At 42.5% G+C, this 23,776-nt stretch overlaps 1 pseudogene; it reads right to left on the reverse strand.

Annotated features, from left to right (window-relative positions):
* Positions 1-21,165: 21,165 nt before the first annotated feature.
* LOC136123196 (nucleosome assembly protein 1-like 1 pseudogene) lies at positions 21,166-22,331 on the reverse strand (annotated as a pseudogene).
* Positions 22,332-23,776: the final 1,445 nt, after the last annotated feature.

The following is a 23,776-nucleotide window of genomic DNA, read 5'->3' on the forward strand; positions in this document are numbered from 1 at the left end:
CAATATTGTAACAAATTTGATAAAGACTTAAAAAAGAAAAAATGAGATGTCACCTCACACCTGTCAGAATGGCTATCATCAAAAAAACCACAGGGGCTTCCCTGGTGGTGTAGTGGTCAATAATCTGCCTTCCAATGCAGGGGAAGTGGGTTCGAGCCCTGGTCCGGGAAGATCCCACATGCTACAGAGCAGCTGAGCCCATGTGCCACAACTACTGAGCCTGCGCTCTAGAGCCCATGAGCTATAACTACTGAGCCCGTGCACCACAACTACGGAAGCCCACACGCCTAGAGCCTGTGCTCTGCAACTACAACAAGAGAAGCCCGTACTCTGCAACAAAGAGTAGCCCCTGCTTGCCTCAACTAGAGAAAGCCCATGTGCAGCAACAAAGACCCAATACAGCCAAAAATAAATAATTTTTTTAATTTAAAAAAAAAAGAACACAAATAACAAATGTTGGTGAGTATGTGGAAAAAAGGGAACCCTCACGAATGTAAATTGGTGCAGCCACTGTGGAAAACAGTATGGAGGTTTCTCAAAAAACTAAAATTAGAACTACCATATGACCCAGCAATTCTACTCCTGGGTATATGTGAGAAAAAATGAAAACACTTATTGGAAAAGATAGATGCACCCCAGTGGTCAGAGCAGCACTATTTACAATTGCCAAGATATGGAAGTAACCTAAATGTCCATCAACAGATGAATAGATAAAGAAGATATACACAATGGAATACTACTCAGCCATAAAAAAGAATGAAATTTTGCCATTTGCAACAACATGGATAAACTTGGAGGATATTAGGCTAAGTGAAACAAGTCAGAGAAAGACAAGTACTGTATGATACCACTTATATGTGAAATCTAAAAAATAAAACAAACTAATGAATATAACAAAAAGAAACAGATTCACAGATATAGAAAACAAATCTGTGGTTACTAGCGGGGAGAGGGAAGGGGGTGAGGGGCAAGATAGGTGTAGGGAGTTAAGAGGTACAAACTACTATGTATAATATAAGCTACAAGCCATATGCTAACACATATATATGGAATCTAAAAAAAAATACACGTGGTCAGAAGAACCTAGGGGCAAGATGGGAATAAAGATGCAGAACTACTAGAGAATGGACTTGAGGATACAGGGAGGGGGAAGGGTAAGCTGTGACAAAGTGAGAGAGTAGCATGGACATATATACACTACCAAATGTAAAATAGATAGCTAGTAGGAAGGAGCTGCATGGCACAGGGAGATCAGCTCAGTGCTTTGTGACCACCTAGAGGGGTGGGATAGGGAGGGAGGGAGGGAGACGCAAGAGGGAAGAGATATGGGGACACATGTATATGTATAACTGATTCACTTTGTTATAAACCAGAAACTGACACACCATTGTAAAGCAGTTATACTCCAATAAAGATGTTAAAAAAAATATATATATATATATATATAAGCTACAATGATATATTGTGCAACACAGGGACTATAGCCAATGTTTTATAATAACTATAAATGGAGTATAACCTTTAAAAATGGTCAATCACTATGTTGTACATCTGAAACATATAATATTGTCCATTAACTATACCTCAATAAACAAATATAGTAGTCAAACTCTTACAAAGTAGGATGACAGATGCCAGGGGCTAGAGGTGAGGTGGGGAAGGGGGGGTCGTTCAATGGGTATAGAGTTTCAGTTCTTCAAGATGAAAAAGTTCTACAGACCTGTTGTATTAACCATGTATATACAGTAAGTCCCCTCCATACAAACCTTCAAGTTGCGAACTTCCAAAGATACAAACATGTGCTCGCATGTCCAATCAAGTAAGATGTGAGTGAAATTGCAGCTTGCCCTCTGTCTCCTATTGCTGACGATCCTTCAGCTCTACCATCTCCCAGCTCCTCTCCCTCCTCCAGTCAGTAACCCTTCTTGCCTGTTCACTCGATGCCAGCTCCTGTATGCCAGCTGTTGTACAGTACTACTGTACTTTTCAAGGTACTGTGCTGTAAGATTAAAAATGTTTACTTTTTTTGTTTTTTTATGTATTATTTGTGTGAGAAGTATTATAAATCTATTATATTACAGTACTATACAGCCGATTGTTAGTTGGGTACCCAGGCTAACTTTGTTGGACTTATGAACACGTTCTCAGAATGGAACTTGTTCATATGTAGGGGACTTACTGTATTATTAACACTACTATCCTGTTCACTTAAAAGTAGTTAAGATGATAAATTTTGTTATATGTTTATTACAATTTTTAAAAAATCTATAAGGGGTTTAACTACAAAGAAAAACAAATGTAAGAGAAGGGAAAGAAAATGTTCACTCAAGAGAGGTTAAGTCAGAAATAGAACAGAAAAGAAAATTACAAATAGAAATCCCAAGAAGTATAAATTTAATTACAACTACACCATCATTTATCAACTCTAGGTCTCCTGATAAAATAGACTTACTGAATCTTTATAGCTCCAGAAACTATACGCAGAATACTCTACTAGGTGCTCTGTACACCCCAATATGACTGATTGTACATAAACCATATCCATGCCCTATTCAACCACTTCTTTCCTACCAACTACCACCCTCCAAAAAGCCTCCATCCTCTCCTCCCTAACTTTAAAAATTCTAATTCTAAAAAGTTCAAATTCCTGTAGTGGAAAAACTGTTTGAAATTTGGTTTCTCAATACACCCTGAATTGATAACAATGAAGCGAATTCTTAACTCAGACTATCCAAACTCCCAGTATTTCCTAGGCAGTTTCAGTTCCTTAAAATAAAAGTAGTTTACAATTTATTGTTTCAACTTCCCACTTTCTGTTGACTTCTTGATCCAATGCAATCTGCCGCCTACATCTACTGGTTTTTCTCTGGCTGCCCCTTCTCAGTCTCCTTCACTGATTGCTTTTCTCATGCTTCTCTTTCAGTGTCATTGTTACCCTGGGTTCTGTTCCCAACCTTCTGCTCCACCACCTTTTTCTAGGCCCATCCAAATCCAAGGCTTCAGTACCTATGACTCCAGCCAAGAATTCTCTCCCAAACTCCAATATAGTTAACTGCCTTGAGATAGCAGATAGATGGGCCCCTGGGCTAGACAGCTGGTGTTTGTCAAGTGGAGTAAAATTGAAGCTTTGTTTTCCCTAGACACTCCAAGGACAAAGTTAGTGGCAAGAGCGGAGCTTTGCTGAAGTAAAAAGATAAGATGACCACTCCTGAGGTCGACAAAAACTTCCCTGTCTGCACATGCACAGGAAGGCTCCTTGAGGGGTCAAAAAAGGGAGGGGGCGCCACCCCATAATAAGTGTGGACATACCCCCAACAGCCCTCTGCGGTGGAATCCATCTTAGCAAAAAGTTGCGCACCCATGCTGGGGAGAGTCCTAGGACAGGTCAGATGTGAAAAAAGAAACAAGATTATTGGCCTAAAGTAAACAAAGACCCGGAAGGACTGTCCTATATAAGTGATTTAAATCACCTCTTTACTTCACTCCTCCTCATTAAAGAAGAGACTCATACCCTTTCTCTCCAGGTGTATATTTCTGCCTTGCTTCAGGCTTAAATAAACAAACTGTTTCTCTGTGTGCTCTCCCACTTGTTGTGTTGTGTCTCTAATAATAAAATTTGTACCTGTTTTTACAGTTTTTGCCTCCTTGAAACATTCCTGCTTTCAAATGGGGGCAAGAGCCAGGGCCACTTTGCTTCTAGCCTCTAGCCCCTGGTGGTCTAGCAGCTAGGATTCCTAGTTTTCATCCAGGCTACCCAGATTCAATTCCTGGGCAGAGAACTAAGATCTCTCTTCAGGACCGCTCACTGCTGTCTCTCCGAAAACTGCCTGACAGACATCTCCATGTGTATATTACACAGGCACTTCAAACCTGAGAGTTCCAGCTTAAAATGCTTCAATGACTCCACAGCTTTCAAGATCAAGTTCCAACTCCTTGGTTAAACCATTCAAGGACTTCTATGATTTGGCCCCTTACCTACCCCTACCACTCTCTTCCTCTATTCCTCCCCAGGTACTCTCTACTCCTCCTGTATCTAATTATTTGTTTCCCAAATAACTAGATAGATGGGCCCCTGGCCCATCTCACATCTCTGTGCCTCACACATGTTCTACCCAAAAGTCCCTCTACCCCATCCCACCCAACCCATATTTCTTGCCTCAATTAACTTTCTTTCAGGAAAGTTTTCCACTATCCCAAAGTCTGATTTACACAGAGCTGCCACTGCATCCTAGATATACCTCTACCTTAGCACCTTTGTATTTATTTGTTTACGCTACTAGTCTATAAGCATCTCACAATGTGTTTCTATTCAGCAAACAAAAGCTTAACAAATATTTGTTATATGTCAGCACAAACCAAAAAGCCAATTTAGTTCTTTAAAATACTGGACTTACCATTTCGGTACCTGGAATACTCAGGTCCATTATACAGGGCATCTCTTTCCCATGAATAAAATATCTAGGAAAATAAATTGAAAGTCAGAAGGGTAGTTAAGATTTAGAATGGATATTCCTTGTGTCTGCCCAGAACTCCTTCTCCTCCCCTACTCCACCAGGGGCCTGATTCCTGCTAATAGACCCCTGGCTATATAAGTAAGCACAACACATGATCTAGGCTGAACTAGGCATAGTACCTCATCCCCTCAGCTGCAGGAACTGGTCAAAGGACAGGCATGTGAGCAACTCTATCTAGATCCTCTGACATGAGTCTCTAAGTAGGTAAGCCTGTGCGCCAGGAACCAGGTCCCACTTTGTGAAGAAGCATATGTGCAGTAGGAGAGATGGCGCCAGTGGTTAGGACTAGTGGTTAGGACTCGGCGCTTTCACTGCCAGGTCCCAGGTCAGGGAACTAAGATCCCACGTGCCGCGGGGTGCAGACAAAAAAAAAAAAAAAAAATTTATAGGAAGGATCTAACTATGGGCAAGTTCCCACCTTAGCTCCTTATGGCCATCTCTATCCATACACTTTCTGTTATATGGTTACTGAACCAGTAACTTTTCCATCCATAGGCCATTTCAAACTGTATCTCTGTTATTTGCAATCCAAAAAGTCCTAACTAATAACCTCTAACTAATATTCAGAGAAACTGAATAAGATGGAAATTATATGTAAAGGTATACTTCACTGAAACTGTAAAAGGACCTACTTAGAAAACTTTCATCTATCCGATATAATGTCTTTCTCTTCCCTACTAGGTAAACCCCCAAATTACTATTTAATTCCCTTTTTAATACACTCTATGCAAATCACATCTTTTTTTTTTTTTTTTTTTTTTGGCCATGCCACGCAGCATGCAGGATCTTAGTTCCCTGACCAGGGATCGAACCAGTGCCCCCTGCCGTGGAAGCATGGAGTTTTAACCACTGGACCACCAGGGAAGTCCTTCACATCATTTTTTAACATAGTCAATTTACCTTTTTCTCTGTTACACCCTAACCAGTATATGGTGAGATAACAATAAGCAATTACAATGAGAATGTAGAATACTAGGCAAACAAGTAGGGGCTGGCTTCCCTAGAGAGGTCATCACCTCTACGGAGACCTGAAAGATAAGTATGAGCTAACAAAACCAAAGGGGAAGGAAGCAGGGAGCTAGGTAAGGCATTCCAGACAGAGGAAAGCTTCTGTACTCAGGCCTAGATTTAACACACGTGGCATCTTGAGGGAGAAATCCAAGTAACTGTTTATGACTAGCAGCACATTGAAGGCAAAAGGAGAAAGTGACAGAGGATGAAGAAGTAAACATGCCAGATCATGATCCTGAAAGCCAAATTAATAAGTTCAGGGACTTCCCTGGTGGCACAGTGGTTAAGAATCCGCCTGCCAATGCAGGGGACACGGGTTCAAGCCCTGGTCCAGGAAGATCCCACATGCTGTGGAGCAACTAAGCCCGCGAGCCACAACTACTGAGCCCACGTGCCACAACTACTGAAGCCCGCACACCTAGAGCGCATGCTCCGCGACAAGAGAAGCCACCACAATGAGAAGCCCATGCACGGAAACAAAGTAGCCCCCTCGCTGCAACTAGAGAAAGCCCGTGCGCAGCAACGAAGACCCAACGCAGCCAAAAATAAATAAATAATATAAATAAAATTTCTTTTAAAAGTTCAGATTTTATCCTGAAGGCAATGAAAAGTCACACAAAAAAAAATGTTTTGGGACTTCCCTGGCGGTCCAGTGGTTAGGACTCTGCACTTCCACTGCAGGGGTGCACAGGTTTGATCCCTGGTCAGGGAACTAAGATCCCACAAGCCGCACAGTGTGGTTAAAAAAAAAAAAAAAAAAAAAAAATTTTTTAGCAGGGGAGTTACAGGTTTAAATGTGTTAGACAGATTACTCGGGCTACAGTGGGAAAAGTGGATTGGAAGGCAAGACTGGAAGAAGGGATAACCACTTAGGAGGCTACTGCGGCAATCCAGGTAAGAGATGATGCTAACCATGGAGTTGGATGTTAGCCTTGGGAATAGAGGAAAAGGCACAGGTTCAAGAGATATTAAGGAGAAAGAATTCAACAGGGCTCAGTGATCAATCAGAATATGAAGCGAAAAAGAGAGGAAAAGGAATAGCCCATGTTTCTGCCAAGTTATTATTGGCAGCGCCTACTATTTACCGAATTCTTAGCACACATGCATTATCTCATTTAATCTTCCCCTAGAAAGAAGACGTAGCTTGTTTCATATTTTTGGTTTGAGGCTGGGAGAGGGAAGGTTGACAATAACTACAGTTTGGGATATGCTCAGTCTGAGTTACCTGTGGGAGCATACAAATGAACATATCATGAAGGTAGATGATATACGAGTCGGTTATCAGGAAAGAGCTTTGGGTTGGAGATTTAAGAATTAACAGCATACAGATAGTAACTGGGAAAAATATTTTTTAAAGTAAAATATCTCCTTTATTCATGCCAATATTTATTTAATACCTATACAACTATAGCTTTGGGACTAGTGTTAGAGAAAAAGAATTGAGTAAAATTCAGTGAAACTCAGTTACTATAGGGAGGAGGTAGCTCAATATAGCAGTAAGTATGTAATGGTTCAGAGGTAATACAATGAGTACGTGATTATCTCTGCTGGGGGAAGGAAGGAAAGAAGACTTTACAACATGTACCACCTAAATCTTGAAGTAGGTTAGCAGAGAGTTTAGGGGGAGGAGGACACGGAGAACAGTGAAGACACTACAGGCGGAAGAAACAAATTTAAACACAAAAGAAAAAAATTTTTAAAAGATACCCTGCTTCAGAACAGAAAAATTAAATATTATTCATGTCAGTCTCCAAAAGTAATTCTTAAATTTAATAAATAGAGCAGATATATTAAAAAAATTTTAAAGACACATAGGGAAAATTCATTTTACTAAATACTATATCATATTATGAAAGTAACATTATACAATTAAATGGTATGGCTACAAAAATTCGATAAAAGATGGAAGGATTGTTATTAAAAGTCAAGAGTCCAGATATAATTCTTTTTTTTTTCTAATTTATCTATTTATTTATTTATTTTTGGCTGTGTTGGGTCTTTGTTGCTGCACACGGGCCTTCTCTAGTTGTGGCGAGAGGGGGCTACTCTTTGTTGCAGTGCGCGGGCTTCTCATTGCGGTGGCTTCTCTTGTTGTGGAGCACGCGCTCTAGGCGTGCGGGCTTCAGTAGTTGCGGTGCACAGGCTCAGTAGTTGTGGCTCATGGGCTCTAGAGCACAGGATCAGTAGTTGTGGTGCACTGGCTTAGTTGCTCTGTGGCATGTGGGATCTTCCCGGACCAGGGATCAAACCCATGTCCCCTGCATTGGCAGGTGGATACTCAACCACTGTGCCACCAGGGAAGCCCCAGATATAATTCTAATGAAGTTTGGCTTACTCATAGACTGGCATGATAAATATAAAAATAAAAAAATTCAATCTCTTCTTCAATTCCTAATAAAACTACCACTAAAGGCACTTAATAATGTGATCTGCTAAGATTTAATGTTTGACCTGACAAACTAAGATTATTCCCAAGACTTAGAATGTGACTTTGCATATAAAAAGCTGAATAGAAGGAAGGCAAAGATGGTAGTTCTCTTCTAACTGCTTTGCGTATCAAAAGACATGCATAACCATAGATAAGAAGAAGAAAGGGGAGATTTTAAGAGAAGGAAAATCCTCAGATAATATTAAAAAACATGCACCTACACTGATAATATATTTAGCCTCTCTTGTGTACAGATACTATGCCTACTTTAATAAAGAAAAAAACATTCAATAACTTAAGCCCACTTTTTCTATATGAAGTCCAGTGATCGGTCCTCTTTACTCTCCCCTTCAGAGCAACTAAAGTCAACAGGTGCACAAACTGACATTCGTAAGTACTAAATGCTGATTTGTCATGGGTTTTGTTTGTTTTATACGTTAGTCTTTTTTCATGAACTAAAGTGTAGCATCCATGCAGAAAAGCAGCCACTTCTTTCCTATTCTTTCCACCATCTCCATCACGGCAGCCCTCCATCCTACCACAGCCACTTGAATAATAAAGGCTCTGGCACGGGAACAAAAAATTGTTGATTTAATTTCTGACCTTTAACAACGGACAACGTAAGAAAATTAAACCATGCTTATTATCAAAACAAACACATGATGTTTACATTTCTTAAGGCGTTTAAAGATTCTTTCATTGAAAACTGAAGGATGAAAGCTAAAATGAGTTAAAAAGAGAGCTGGGCGTTTGATAGAAAAACAGTGGAAATAACAAAAAAAGAATGAAAAGCCTGCTGTTGAGATGAAAAGGTAACATTATTTTTTAAGTGGGGGAAGAGAGGCAGCTGCAAATCAGTTTTTTCTGAGAAGCCAGGTTCATGTCCAGGATTTTTTTCTCTGAGCTCAACCAATCCCCACCTTTTCTGAGTTATCCAGTTTCCAGGCGAGCAGCGCTTCTTGATTGGCTTAAAGATGTTGAGTAGAAAAACCAGCCAATCCTACCTTCAAGTCAGAACTGTGCTATGAAGACATTACAACCACTGCATGGCGAGACTATGTACAAACCTGTCCGTGCCACAAATATCAGATCCTAGTTCTAAAGACTGTTGCCGAAAAGAAGATTCTTTAAAGCCAACAGCGAGCGCGATCGGCCGTTTACACTTTTTTTCTTTTTAAATTACTCTAGCTCTCTTTCGGAGAGAAAACAACAAAAAAACACCACGTTTTAACCAAGAGCTTAAGAAATAAACTGCCCCAGGTCGAGTGACTCACTCTATCCAAGACAGATTTCCACACGGACCTCTAGGAGAGGGTCCGGATCACGGTAGGGCTCAAGGAGGGACCCATAGAGGATCAAAGTTGCCGTGGGGGAGGGGGTGTGGACGACGATCCAAGCGGCACAGACACCGGGAACCGGGAATGCCTCCCCGCAGTATCCAAACTCGGAACGTGCGGAGAGGCTGTGTTTGGATTGTAAGTGAGTAAATAAACAGCTCTAATAGGACTACGTGCTCGGGAGGGTGGCCCGAAGTTCCAAGAAGGATCAGCCTGGGAAAAGCCGAAGGCGCTCGGAGGGCCTCGAGGTCAAGTCCGGGCGGGAACTGACAGGGAAGCTACTGGGGGCGAGAGGGGTGTGTCAAGGGCCTGGAAGGCCGCCAGGGACTGGGGGGCCGGGAAAGCGGCCGCAGCTTCCGCCTTCGCCCGACCTCGGGCGGCGCGCCATGGCCCGCCTCTCACCGACGCCTCACTTCCCTTCCGTCCGGGCGACCGGGCCCGCGGGCCGGACTGCCAGCGCCGGTCCCCCACGTTCGAGGATTGGGGTTTCAGTGGCAGCGCCTCCCGCCGCTTACCTCAGGCCCTCCGCTCGGATTCGGGGACTCCGGGATTCCTTCCCTCCCGGACCCTCAGCCCAGCCCCGCCGCCCCGCCTCCCACCCGCCGCCTTTACCTGCTCCGGGAACGGGCGGAGGGCGTCGAGGCCGAGGCCGCGTCGTCGAGTGTGAGACGCAGCGCCGCGATTCCGCAGCCTTTTCCCGCCGCCGCCACTGCGCTCTCCAGCACGGCGCAGGGCTGGCGAGCAGCGGCGGCCGCGCGGGGGAGACGCACGGCGGGTGCCCGGCGGGGAGACACTGCCGCTCTCCGTCCGGCTGGGGAAGAGCAGCCTCGCAGCAACCAGCCGCGAGAGGGCGGGTGGGCGGCCGAATGGGGAGGGGTCTCGGAGAGTAGGGAATGGCTGCCACGTCGCCCAGGTGGATCGCTGCTCTCCGCCTCCCCCACCCACGCCGGCTCCCGACCAAGACCTCTGGTTCGTCCCCGAGCTCCGCTGGGGCGCGTCGGCCAGCCCCGCAGGGCCAGCCCCGGCGACCCCCTGCCCGCGGGCGCTCCCGCCTCTCCCCACTGAGAGCGGGCCCAGGCCTGGCCGGTTCTGCTGCATCTGAGCCGCCCCCACCCCGGAAAAAAGCTCGCCCGAAAGCCTGACGTGTTTCCCCCTCTCCTTGTGGTGGGGTCACACGGAGAAGCAAGCCATTTTCAATGCGTCGGGTTTTCGGGGAAGGCGGGAGCCGTTTTGAGCTGGTGAACATAGCAATAAGGGGCCCGTAATTTCGGCCGAAACAAGCTGCGCGGTAACCGTGTTAGACACAGCCGTGTATAAGCCTTTTCACTCTCTCGCAATCTTCAAAAGCAAAACAGAAACACAAGATCGTATTCGCTGGTTGAGGCTGGGAAGGAAATGGAAGCCGGGGCGGGCCCGCCAGCTCGCGGGTCCCAGCGGCAAGTTGGTAGAGACAGCGGGGCGAGCCAAGCGGCCTCGGCTTAGCCTAACTGAGCTGTTGACGCGAGGCGTGTATGGCCAAGGCGGCGGCGGGCGCGCGAACCCCGCCTCCACGCGCGCCGCGCTGTCCGCGGGAGGTTTCCGGGCGCGCGGCCCGCTGCCCCTCTGCGCGCTCGGGCGTCTGACACGGCGCGGCCGCCTCGGAGCCGGGAGACAAAGGGGTCGGCTGCAGCCGCGGCCGCAGCCGGGACCGAGGCTGCCTGGTCCCAACCGGCGCCGCCGACATGCGGTCAGAACACGCTGGCGGAAGCACAAAAAAAACGAGACCACGTTTGCAACGTAGAACCGCAGACGCTGACCTTTGCCCCGCTTAGAGCTTCAGTTTTCAGGTGCCAAGAAAAAGCAACGAGGTTTTCTGCCCGTTTGCATTCACTGTGTTATTAGATCGTCCCCAAAACCTGCTCCATTTTTTTGTCCTCCTAAACTCTGCCTTCCTTTGTTTGTTTCTTCTGTGTTCTGAGGTGAAATGTTGTGTTTTCAGGCACACGAATTTTTCATCCTTGCTTTCTGGGGGTGGTGATTATGCTTATTTGTTTTTTTCCTCCCTCTGTTCCCCTCCCTTTGCAATTACTTTTTGTTCCACCATCAGTGTTTTTCGTAGAGAAAAGAAGTAGCCCCCTGACAAAGTATTCCTTTGCATCGAAGAGACAGACTGTCAGTGTTGTTTTAGTAATTGCTATAAACTGAGTGGAAATTTGGGGAAAATGCAAGTGAATTTTTATCTTCATTTAGGTCTAGTTGGAACTCACGAAAACATTCTAGTGGTTTTTTTAGAAACCCGAAATATTTAAGCAGAGACCTCGGGTTTGGTACATGTTCTAATGAAACCAGCCACACGGGGGAAAAAAGGTATGGTTTTTTTTTCCCTTTTGTATGATTTTTGTATTTTTAAAAGTCCCTTGAGCCCCTGTTAAGAAATTAAAACACAAACACCCCTATCAATGCTTTTATTAATTTTGAAGCAGCAGAGATTTTAACAAAGTACCCAGAATCTCAAGATATAAATAACTTTTGCTGAGACCCTGACATTATCTCTGCCTCTGAACATCCATTAAAAGAGACTAATAACAGTGATACATGCCACTTTAGTAATGAAAGAATCCTAGTAATTATAAACTTCAAAGAAATCTAGCAAGTTAATATTAATTTCATTCATATGAAATATGAACATGATAATAAAATGATTATCATGCTGATAATATCAACATGATAATAAAAACTGGCATTTAAATTCTTGATTTTTCCTTTGAACATTGTTAAGGATTCATCACATCTTAGGTCTGAACAAAAAGAAATAAAGTATTCTTAACACTGGAAAATATATTTCAAGCCAGCAAGACATCACCCAGGCTGAATATTTATAGAAAAAATAGTGTTTGCTTCCTATATCAATAAAAGAAAAACATCAATACTATAAAGTTCTAAAGTCAGACTCAAATGAAGAACAAAGCAATCTTTACTCAACATCCACAATGCCAGCCTTCTTTGTGAATATTTATAAAGATTTCCTCCTTCCTTATTGGTTTAAATTCTAAACCAATAGGAAAAGTACAACACATCTTTTAAAGAATGAGACGTAAGCATTAGGTTAAAACATTGGATAAACTGATTGTTTATCATGCTCATTCTCATTTGAGATTGGGTATCTTTTAATTTTAAAGAAGAAATTTAAGAATATCTGAATTATTGAGTATCTTGATGTACCTTAAATACCAAGGTGCTACTCCTGATCTCACATTGCTCTCTATAATCTTCCAGTTGGTTATGTTACAATATTTAATTCTCTAAAATGCCAGATGAATCTGTAGAATGGCAAAATGTTACCACTTAACACTTTAAATAAGATGAACCCTGGCATTTCTTTAGATGAAAGACTGGCCTTTAAGGAAATAATAAAATTTACATTTTTTAAAATGTCTTGGATTTTTGTAAATAAATAAAATTTTGTAATTTATTATAAACAAATCTTTGATATTTGTCTAAAGCATCTTCGGTCTATTTAACAGCTAAATTCTAAACATGCTTGTTTATGTTTAGAACATAAGTATGATTTCCTCTCAGTCGAAAATAATTTATGCCACCTTTACATTTCTATCCTTTTAATTTGACTTGGAGCATTCCACTTAATTTAATTATTTACATATTTATAATCTCCCTTAGTAGATCATCAATTCATTGAAGATAGGTTCTGTTTCCCATTTAGTCTTGTATTCCTCATTACCAAACTCAGACCCTTGTACAAAACACTCCTTGAACACTTGATGAGTAAAAGAATGAGCATTACTCCATGACACAGCATATGGCAAATCAAAAGAAAATCTGTCTCAGGATTTTTTTCCTCTTTTACATAGTGGCTGATAAATCCTTGTTTTCATTCCCAATTAAACTTAGAATAACATTTTGCAATAACATTACTAAAAGAAAGTAAGAACCAACATATGCTGGAACTCCTGTGTTTTTCAATTTTAAATCTGGTAGAAACTGGATAGTGAGTTATATTGCTGTTACCTAAAGTAAGTAATATCAGTGGGCTTATCTTTATAAAAGATTTCTTTACCACACTCAACAGGAGCTGCAAGCTTTGTGGCCTTGGGAAAATTACTTTAAGCCCTCTAAAACTCAAATTTCTCACCTCTCTGATGCATTCATTATATCTACTTATGATTAATTAAAATAATGAAAGCATGTAAAAGTAAAGGCTCAATAGATGGTAGTTATTAATTGCAGATATTATGGATTCAATCATGAAGAAAAAGTAATTTTCTTTGTGCAGTTATTTATCTATAAAAAGGCAGGCATAAAGTGCTGCTTCTTTTTAAAAAAAAGTGAGGAAACAAATATCTCGAAGGAAGGAATAGGGTACTAAGAATATCTACGGAGAGGAGATAACTTTTAAGAATTGAAATTGGCTAAGAGAATGCATCTTAAGTGTTCTTCGTGTGCACACACACATACAAAAGGTAACTATGAGAAGTGATGGGATGTGTTAATTGTGATAAGCATTTCACAATGTATACCTATATCAAATCATCATGTTATACACTCTAAGTATGTACAGTTTTTTGTTTTTTATTATTATTTTTTTTTGCGGTACGCGGGCCTCTCACTGTTGTGGCCTCTCCCATTGCGGAGCACAGGCTCCAGACGCGCAGGCTCAGCGACCATGGCTCACGGGCCCAGCCGCTCCACGGCATGTGAGATCTTCCCGGAGTGGAGCACAAACCCATGTCCCCTGCATCGGCAGGCGGACTCTCAACCACTGTGCCACCAGGGAAGCCCGATATCCAGCGTTTTAATCAAGTAAACTAGATAAGGGAAAAAAATTAAATATTGTTTTCCTAGAAAAACATTATCATTCCTAGAAAAAATGTTGTCATTCCAACTTGCTCTCTGAATGTAATATCACCTAAGTGCCTTTGTCACATGTAAAACAGTTCCAGATTTTACTTTAGGTCCCGTATAGATGTGAGTGTTTCAAAATATGTCCTACATTGGACATTTGTTCATGGTAGGGCATAGGAATTTCTCATTATTTGCTTTGATGGACTGCTGAAAAATACCTGTTCCAAATCAGGATGGTTTGTAGGATGATGTCAAGGAGTTTCCTCATTTTCTTTTGGCTGATTCCAAAATACAGAGGAATTTGCAGCTGCATGGAACATAGAAAAGGGAAGTTAAATAACAGTAATTTGTCAGAGATTGACCAGCATTGATCAGAGTAGCCCTGCTCAGTATACAAATTCTCCAGTCTCCTTCCATTTAATTCAGTAAATATATATTCCTTTTCTGTTTGGTTTTGTTTGGGTTTTTTTGGCTGCAACTCGGGGCTTGTGGGATCTTAGTTCCCGACCAGGGACTGAACCCCCCACCCCCCCACCCCGCTTGGCACTGAGAGCTTGGAGTCCTAACCACTGGACTGCCAGGGAATTCCCAGTAAATATATATTCCTGTGATTTATGTTGGGGTCTTCAGGGAGCCCAGTAAATAGCATTGGTCTTCTCTGTCTAAATTGAGAATAAAGGGCAAGTGTAAGGTAAATGATGGATCAAGTATCTCCTGAACTGATAAGGACCAACTGGAGGCTGTAGCTTATGAGAACCAAACTGACCTGTCACCTGAACAACTCAGTTAAGTAGACTTCCCCACCCTATTCCACAGGCAGCACAGGGCAACACTGGGTCTTGCATGGGGCCATAGGCACTTCTGCCTTTATGGGTCCCTTCTTCCATAAAAAAACATTTAAAGACATATTTTATGACTGCACTGATATAAATAAAATATATTAATACCGTATATTAAAACATTTTCTTGGGCTTCCCTTGTGGCACAGTGGTTGGGAATCTGCCTGCTAATGCAGGGGACACTGGTTCAAGCCCTGGTTTGGGAAGATCCCACATGCCACAGAGCAACTAGGCCCGTGAGCCACAACTGCTGAGCCTGCGCGTCTGGAGCCTGTGCTCTGCAATAAGAGAGGCCGCGATAGTGAGAGGCCCGTGCACCGCGATGAAGAGTGGCCCCCGCTTGCCACAACTAGAGAAAGCCCTCGCGCAGAAACGAAGACCCAACACAGCAAAAATAAACAAATTAATTAATAAACTCCTACCCCCCAACATCTTCTTTAAAAAAACAAAACAAACCAAAAAACATTTTCTTTAAGCCTACAAGTTTGTTTTTTTCCTTCTCATTTTAAATTGAATGAAAACATTTTCAAGGCCCCCGAAAATATCCTGACCCCTAGACACTGGGCCCACTGGGCCTAATGGAGAAATTAGCCCTGGGTAAAACATTGGACCAAGTAAGTCATAAATCCTTGGTATGTACTCTCTGAGCAGCCTTCCTGTCCAGAGAGAAGAGAGGAAATCAGGCAACCATGCCTAAGTTGTTCTTCGTGAATTTACCAATCAGATGTCACTGTCTACTCTGGGATGGGTAAAGGAATAGGGAGAAGCTAGGAGTTACACCATTCTAGCTCAGTCCACATAAAAGAAAATATCAGGGCTTCCCTGGTAGCGCAGTGGTTGAGAGTCCGCCTGCTGATGCAGGGGACACGGGTTCGTGCCCCGGTCTGGGAAGATCCCACATGCTGCAGAGCGGCTGGGCCCATGAGCCATGGCCACTGAGCCTGTGCGTCCGGAGCCTGTGCTCCGCAACGGGAGAGGCCACAACAGTGAGAGGCCCCAGTACCGCAAAAAAAAAAAAGAAAATATCAGTAGAGAAAAAGCAACCCTCTCTTAGCAAGCCTGTCCTTACTACTGAAATGGTTACATTCACTTACCATAATTCGATAATCCTGGGCTTTAAGATAACCCATCTAACTCTTCTTGCTCCAGATTTCAGTTTACCAGAAAACTTTCTGATTATAACTATATGGCCTCCCATATCTTCCTACCAAGAAAGAGTGTACCAAGCAGCTGATAAGCCATACAACCTGCTCTCTGGTTATATTTATCATTGTAAATTAATAAATTAGCATCCTGATTTACAAATTATTCACACAAGAAATTGGTTGGCATGAGAATTCATGGATTTGTTTAATGCATTCATGTAACTGACTTGACCATGTTATTAAACCAGAAAAGTTGAGGTTGAAAATCTGAATCACTGACAGCTTCATCTAAGGTACTAAAACCCTAGAGCGCGCCACCTCCATAGTCAGCAAGTTTTTGTTAGTGGCAGTTCAATTTTCCCATTCTCTAATCAAAACGTCCCTCACACTACTTCTAATAACAGTGTACCCTTAAATTACATGGGAGGGGGCCTGTGGGGGGAGAAATACTCTGGCAAAAGTTTTCCACAACTACTGTTTCCCTCCAGTTCTATTCAGGGAATTAAGAATACCACCTGCTTTTCTCCATGAATTATAATTAGGGGGAAATTAATTATCATTAGTTAGTTCTGTGTAAAACAAATCATATTCTTTACAACAGATCATCCACAGGAAATTTTCATTTGGACTTAACTACCTCCATGGCCAGACAAGATGTCATCTTGGATCAAGGTAAGGAAGAACTGGTGACACAACAAAGTTTATAATGGAATATCTCAGTAGTTATATTCTTTCATTAAGCATCTATTGAGAGCCAATGATGTGCCAGTCAGTATGTGCCTAACATAACTGGAGGCTGCAAAGCATTATCTAGCTGTGTGTCCAAGAAGAAAAGGAAACAGATTTTGGTGAATATATATATATATATATATATATATATATATATATATATATATATAGTTTCTGACTCAATGACTGGGATTTTTATCCCCACTTTCACGGGAAATGAGGCACGGAGAGTAAGTAACTTTCCTAAGATCGTATCTAGAAATCGTGATATAATCATGATGCAATCATGACTGAAACCCAAGCCTGTTCAGTTCATTAAACATTTACTGAGTCCTTACTCTACAGCAGGCCCTGTGATGGGCATTGAGGGTGCAGCCATGGCCTTCCTTTGAAGAACTCCACCAGCTTCCTGCCAGCGGGCCAGTACATGGCCACTCATGCTTTCTGCCAGCCTTCCTGGTTCCATGGGAGCCGCATAACTTCTCCTCCTAACTAAGGCTACTTATTCCCTGTGCTCTAGCTCTCACCCCTCACCTTTATTTATTTATTTATAATTTTAATTTATTTTTTCTTTTGGCTACATTGCAAGGCTTGCGGGATCTTAGTTCCCAGACCAGGGATTGAACCCGTGTCCCCTGCAGTGGAAGCAAGGAGTCCTGGGAAGTCCCAGGAGACAATTTTTGCAAATCATATATCTGATAAGGGACTTGTAGCTAGAATATACAAAGAACTATTGCAACTCAATAATAAAAGACAACCCAATTTTAAAATGGGCAAAGGATCTGAGCAGACACTTCTCCAAAGATGGCCAATAAGCATATGAAAGGGTTCAACAACATTAACTATCAGGGAAATTGTATGTTTCTGATGCTCTGACATTTTGGGACCTTGCTGACCTGAAGCTCCTGCCCCTCCCCTGCCGGGGTTAGCCAATTTTTATGGACAGTAAAACGACTTGCCTGGAGGCATGCCTTTCATAGACAAACCAACCAATCTACAGCCGAAATCCTCAATCACATTCTTTATCAAACTCTTATACTGCAGGCTACTATTTCCCTATCTTACTCCCCCCGGCCAGGTACCAGACAGCTAGGAGCAGTCCCTTTGCCCCAGGGTTTATGGAAATTATTCAACCTAGCCAATCCTAAACCGTACTCAGCCTCACTTGTTGCTTACCACAGAAATCACAATAAAATTCTTACCCACATTCCCCTCCCCTCCTGACTGAACTTGGTGGTTTCCTCTGCCATGGCATGGCGTGCCACCTCTTCTTGGGATCTCTGAGCATAACAGCTGTCTTTTCAATGGCAATCTGATCTGTTGACCTTGTCATACCTGAATAATAACAAAATCTATTATTTTATTTTATTTTTTTGTCCGCAACATGCAGCATGTGGGATCCCAGGCTCCCCAACCAGGGATCAAACTCGTTCCCCCTGCAGTGGAAGCACGGAGCCTTAACCACTGGACCACCATGGAAGTCCCAAAATCTACATTTTAAGACAAAAATGCAAATTAAAAACAAAATGAAATGCCTTGTCACACTCTGTAGGATGGCTGTTATCAAAAAGATGGACAACAACATGTATTGGCAAAGATGTGAAGAAACTGGAACCCTCATATGTTGCTAGTAGGAATGTAAAATGGTGCAAATGAATGGAAAACAGCCTGGAAGTTCCTCAAAAATTTAAACATATAGTTATCACATGACCCAGAAATTCCACTCCTAGGTATATACCCAAGAGAAGTGAAAACATGTCCACACAAAGGCCAAAAGATAAGTAAATAAAATGTTTGTTAAAACAAAAAAGGAATGAACTATTGATATATACTGCAACATAGATGAAACTTGAAAACATAATTTCAAGAAACCAGTCACAAAGTACCACATTTCCATTTACATGAAAGGCCCAGAATAGGTAAATGTATAGAGAGAAAAAGTAGATTAGTGGTTGCCTAGGGACAGGGAGGATGAGTAACAACTAAAGGTTTCTTTTTGGGGTAATGAAAATGTTCTAAAACTGATTGTAGAGCTAACCGCACAATTCTGTGAATATACTAAAAGTCATTGAGTTGAAAACTTTAAATGGGTGATTTGTATGGTTTATGAATTATATTTCAATAAAGCTTTAAAAAAGAGAACTTTTGGGAATTCCCTGGCAGTCCAGTGGTTAGGACTCTACGCTTCCACTGCAGGGGGCATGGGTTCGATCCCTGGCTGGGGAACTAAGATCCTGCTAGCCACACAGCGTGATCAAAAAATTAAAAAATGAAAACAAATTTAAATTTAAAAATAAATAAAAAAGAAAGCTTTTCAATGGCTTCCCACTGCCCTAAAAATAAAAACTAAATCACTAAGATTAATAGGGAAATAAGGAATCTGGTTCCAGCTAATTTTTCCACTGTCATCATTCACCAGTCCTCTCTTCATCAGTCATTACCCTCATCTTTTACTCTAATTCTAGCCGTGCTGATTTTTTTTTTTTTTTTTTGCGGTAAGCGGGCCTCTCACTGTTGTGGCCTCTCCCGTTGTTGCGGAGCACAGGCTCCGGACGCGCAGGCTCAGCGGCCATGGCTCACGGGCACAGCCGCTCTGCAGCATGTGGGATCTTCCCGGACTGGGGCACGAACCTGTGTCCCCTGCATCGGCAGGCGGACTCTCAACCACTGCGCCACCAGGGAAGCCCCATGCTGAATTTTTTTTTCCTTGAATATGTTTGATGGTCTTAAAATATGTCTACAAGATCTTTGGCACTCCTCCTTTCAAAAAGTTGAAGTGTAATTCTCTCCCCTTTCAATATGGGCTAGACTTAGTGACTCACTTCTAATGAGTAGAATGTGATAAAGTGATGTTGCGTGACTTCTAAGACTAGGTCATTAGGCATTGTGACCTCCTTGCTCTCTCTTAGGGAAGTTGTCATATTTCAAAGATACTCAAGCAGCTCTATGGATAGACTCACGTGGTAGTGAAACAGGAAGGAAGTGGGTAGGACACAACCTTTGAAAGAACGACATAGCCAGAGGACATGACATAAACTGATTAGAACCAAAAGGGTCCAATATGGCGGACAAGTCGACTTCCACTAGACCTTGACCCTCAGTATACGCTCATTGTACTACATACATTAGCATGCTAAATGACACACTGGCAGGTGCCGTGACAGTTCCAAGGCCGACCATAAGGATCAAAAAGTGGGTGGTGGGGCTTCCCTGGTGGCGCAGTGGTTGAGAGTCCGCCTGCCAATGCAGGGGACACGGGTTTGTGCCCTGGTCAGGGAAGATCCCACAGGCCGTGGAGCAGCTGGGCCCGTGAGCCATGGCTGCTGAGCCTGCGCGTCCGGAGCCTGTGCTCCGCAACGGGAGAGGCCACAACAGTGAGATGCCCGCTTACCGCAAAAAAAAAAAAAGTGGGTGATGGCCCAATTCCTGGAAATCCCAGCCTCTTCCTGGAATAGCTAGAATACTCCTTCCACTGATTAGCCTGTGAAATTACCCACCCGTATAAAAACTGACAACCCCATACCCTGGTGCTGCTCTTGCATTCTGAGATGGCCCACACTCTGTGGACTGTGTTTCTCTCTAAATAAATCCACGTCTCACCTACCACTTTATGTCTCACTGAATTCTTTCTGCAATGAGACATCAAGAACCTGAGCTTCATTAAGTCCTGAAACCAGGTGTGTGATCTCAGTTGCAAGACCTTGGGTTTTGGCCATGTTCGAGTCCCAGCCTCTTGGGTTTGAGTCCCAGTCTGGGTTTTGGCCGGGGTGAAGTCCTGGCATGTGGGTTCAAGTCCCAATCTGAGGTGCACGGTTTCAGTAGGGAACTGAGGCCTCCTGCCAACAACCATGAGAATGAGCCATTTTGGAAGCAGATCCTCCAGCCAAATTTATTAAGCACCCAGATGACTGCAGCCCCAGCCAATATCTTGATGGTAACCTCATGAGAAACCCTGAGCCACAACTACCCAATTAAGTCACTTCCAAATTCCTGACCACAGGGACTTCCCTGGTGGTCCAGTGGTTAAGACTCTGCACTTCCACTCTTCCCTGGTCAGGGAACTAAGATCCTGCATGCTGCACGGTGTGGCCAAAAGTTAAAAAAAAAAAGAAAGTAAAGAAAAAGAAAAAAAAAATTCCTGTCCACAGAAACTGTGAGATCATTTTTTTTAATTTGATATTTTTATTTTAAGCTACAAAAACAAGCAAACAAACAACAACAAAAGACTTGAAATAGGCTTTTCAAGTTATGTAAATTCCTCCTTTCCAAGGAAGCTGAAGTTAGATCAGTGCAAGTTACCCTCAAGGCCACATACATCCTGCTTCACGGCTGCTTTCTCTCTGTTGGGTTTTGATCCTTCTTTGAGTCATAGTCTGGATCATTTTCCTCATCTCCTTCTTCTTCCCCTTTCTCATCCTCTTCTTAAACTTCTTCATCATAATCATCATCATCTTCTTTAGTAACTTCTCCAGTAAAGTATACACTAATCTTGGGATTATACATTTATGTAAAAAGTGATGACTTCCAAGGTCTGCAGCAAGGATAGCTTCAGCAGCAGCAACCAGATCTCCACTCTCAGGAACTTCAGGAGGTGCAAAAATATTAAAGAGTATTAGAAACTGTTTTGGTCACAGTACAAACTGCCCCAAGTCCCTTGTTTCTGCTTCTTAATGATTTTCAAAGTGACAATTCTTTCCTTTTTTCCAATCTATGTGGACCTTGTACAACCCTTAATTTCTGGTCCATCAAAAGAAAAAGGAACAGAATCATCTGGTTCTGACTTATACTATGTGTCTTTGTCAACAGTTCACTTGTAAAATATTCACTGGGTTCAAAGTGAAACTCTAAGACAAAACTCATAGGCCGGTCTGCATCTAAGGACTTCACTTTTCTTTCAAGTGCTTCAGAATATGTTTATCATGTTCCTGAAACATATCACTGAGCAAGTCAACATTCTTAAAAATGGTCAACCAAAATTCAGGAATTCCCTTGGGGTCTGCTTTTTCTTTATCTTTTTTCTCATCTTCAATCTTGGCCTTTTCTTTCAGTTCTTCCAAAATTTCATTTTCCTCATCTGGTTTCCATTCACATTCTTCTTATGTAGGTTCATAAGTGATCTCAAATCGCTTATCAAATAGAGGCTGATAGAGAACAGTATATTTTCCTTCAAGATCATGAACTTCCTCATAGAATTTGACTTCTATATATGCACATTTAACTTGAAGGATTTTCAGAGCGTTCACTTGTCTTTTAACTACCCTAGGCAAGCTTTCAATGTATCCTGTTGGTGTTTCTACCAGACCATCAAATCTTTCTTGAAGAGCTACAAGAATCTGAGGATTTTGCAACATCTGAACAGTCAGCTGACCTGCTTTGATATTTGATTCTTCACTAGTTTCTTCTTCTTCTACTTCTTCAACATCAACCAAACCTTGATCAAGTTCAGACTGCTCTTTCTTGTCAATGTCTGTGTTACTGTAAGAACTCCAAATATCGGTGGCTAGCACAGGGAACCAGGTGGCTGGAGCTGCACAGGTAGTGAATCAGGATGGCAGCCAGGGTGGGGGGCAGGGGTGGGAGCAGAAGGTGGCACCATGAGCAGATGATGCTAAAAAAGCAAATATTTGTTTCTTAAGCCACTAGATGTTGGGGCTTAAAAAAGAGATAGCTTATATAATATGACATGCTGCATGTCACCCTCAAGTCAAACATCTTAAGATGTTTACCTCACTAATCCTCAGTCATCCTTAAAGATGTTCCCCAGTCATCCTTATCCTTATCAGCTTCAAGATCATTTTTTCCAGGCTTCTTTAACTACTGATTAGGTCCCTCTGCTACTTGCTACCATAGCAAATATCCATTAGTTGAATCATCTGTACACCCTTATAGACTCTTAAGTTCAATGAGGTCCCATATAGAATCTGTCTTGTCAACGTCGTGTCCTTAGCACCTGCCACAGTGCCTGACATATGGTAAACTATAAATAAATATTTGGAGAATGAATAGCTAAATGAGTGCATGATTGAATTGGGAGATATAAGGAGATAATAAAAATGTAATGAGATAAAGAACCCATGTGTGGGACTTCCCTGGTGGTGCAGTGGTCAAGAATCCGCCTGCCAATGCAGGGGACATGGATTCAAACCCTGGTCCGGGAAGATCCCACATGCTGCAGAGCAACTAAGTCCGTGTACCACAACTACTGAAGCCCGCACGCCTAGAGCCCGTGCTCCACAACAAGAGAAGCCACCGCAATGAGAAGCCCACGCACCGCAACGAAGAGCAGCCCCCGCTTGCCGCAACTAGAGAAAGCCCGTGCGCAGCAACGAACACCCAACACAGCCAAAAGATTAAAAATAAAATAACAAACAAACGAACCCATGTGTGCAGAGGCTGCTATGAGAGCACAGAAGAATGGCATTTAATTCAATCTTCACTCCCTTACGGTGTGACTTTTTGGCAAGTTACTAATATCTCTATCTCTCACTGTCTCTAAGGGTCATTTTCCTTATGCATAAAATTAGGATAAGAGTTCCTGCCTCATAGGGTTGTTACATTCATAAGCTAATACCTAGTAGAAAAAATGATAATAACACCTGGGGATTTAGAGAAGAGCTCCATGAGAAATGAATGCCTGGGTAGTATTAAAGCGTGAGTAAAAATTAGGCAAAAAGGTGGGAAAATCTAGGCAGACAGAAAAGCAGAAACAAAGTTTCAGAGGTTAGAGGTAGCAAAGTGCATGCAGAAAACTTCACACAATTCGTAACCCTAGAGTATAAAGTGCAGGAAAGGGAAGTGGCAGATGGTGAGACTAGAGATAGGGAGGTAGGGATAGCAACATGGAAAGCTTCTTATATTATATTACAGTTTTGGAATTTATTCTGAAAAAAAATTAGGACCATTGAATGGGAGTGAGTTGGTCATATTTGCACGT

The sequence above is a fragment of the Phocoena phocoena genome, chromosome 5 (assembly GCF_963924675.1).
Source record: "Phocoena phocoena chromosome 5, mPhoPho1.1, whole genome shotgun sequence".
In the NCBI taxonomy this organism is placed as follows: Eukaryota; Metazoa; Chordata; class Mammalia; order Artiodactyla; family Phocoenidae; genus Phocoena; species Phocoena phocoena.